This window comes from Penaeus monodon, chromosome 23, assembly GCF_015228065.2.
Source record: "Penaeus monodon isolate SGIC_2016 chromosome 23, NSTDA_Pmon_1, whole genome shotgun sequence".
Classification (NCBI taxonomy): domain Eukaryota; kingdom Metazoa; phylum Arthropoda; class Malacostraca; order Decapoda; family Penaeidae; genus Penaeus; species Penaeus monodon.
Window position 1 is genome coordinate 34,839,901 of NC_051408.1, and position 1,172 is coordinate 34,841,072.

Sequence of the window (1,172 nt, forward strand, 5' to 3'; positions counted from 1 at the left end):
TCAGACTTATGAAAAGTTATGAAAATAACTGTGGACAAAGATTTGAAATTAAAAATGTCAGAAATAAAAACGTTGATACCTTACAAGCAAGCATAGACTGCAATCGATATCATTATTTACAAGTGATGCCACAGCAACATCCCATCATATTCCTTCCCAAAACAAATTTTTGTTGAAAAAAATGGAAGCAATACTGTGCTTCCTGCTAGATATCGAACATAGATGCAATGCTAAAAATTAGGACTGCAAAATAAAAACCATATTTTCACTTTCGTATTTTGGACATCTGAAAGCTACAGTACTGAACAGACATTATTTAGAATTCTCAAAGAAAAATGCATGTGCTAGTAAAGAACAAAGAAATATATATTTAGCATTTTTCTGCAAATGTACAGCAATCCATACTTGCCTATTGATTATCAATTGCAGATTATTATTGAAAAAGCCACATAGTACAACATAAAATTAAATCTTACTCCCATTATATTTGAAGACATATTTTCACTCAGCAAGTTTATAATAAATGATAAAGAAAAACAATATCCTGACCCCAGAATAGGACAAACAACTAATAAATAAAAGTACAAACAACACAAACTATCATAGAAAAGAAAAAAAACATCACAACCAAATAAAACACACTACAAATAAAAAAACAAGTTAAAAAATCAAACCTAACAACAACAACAACGAAAAAAACAAAGACAAACAAAGAAATAAAAAAAAAATCCAGCCAGGTACCAAGCCTCACACACGGACGCCTTTTAATACACTTTTTTTTTCTTCTTCGATTTCCACTTCTACACACTCCTATTTTCGCAAATTAAGGTCAGCGGCCGTTGAGGAAGACACAAAACAAAGGTCCAGCGGCACAGCATGACCTTCCACTGTGACCAGAGACCAGTGACCAGAGACTGACATGTCCACCGAGTCATGTTCATTTCCTTTACTCGTCTCGCGTTAAATATCTTCCTTTTCGGCCTTATTCTCCTTGCATCGACACCCGATACGCCGCCGTTGGTTCTTTATCACCATGTACACAGTTATGGAACGACGCAAATGCACTGGACGACGATGTAAAATGAGAATGAAACAGAACAGTGTTTTCCACCTGTTCGCTCCGCCCACTCCCAGGTCGTACTGGGGACTCGGCAACACGAACGGCCGCGGGA

At 36.3% G+C, this 1,172-nt stretch overlaps 1 long non-coding RNA gene across 1 annotated transcript in view; it reads right to left on the reverse strand.

Moving 5' to 3' along the window:
• Positions 1-1,156, reverse strand: part of LOC119587958 — a 2,385-nt gene extending 1,229 nt beyond the window's left edge. The window contains exon 1 of the long non-coding RNA XR_005230033.1: positions 1,112-1,156. This is a non-coding gene — a long non-coding RNA (uncharacterized LOC119587958). The remainder of the gene's footprint in view (positions 1-1,111) is intronic.
• Positions 1,157-1,172: the final 16 nt, after the last annotated feature.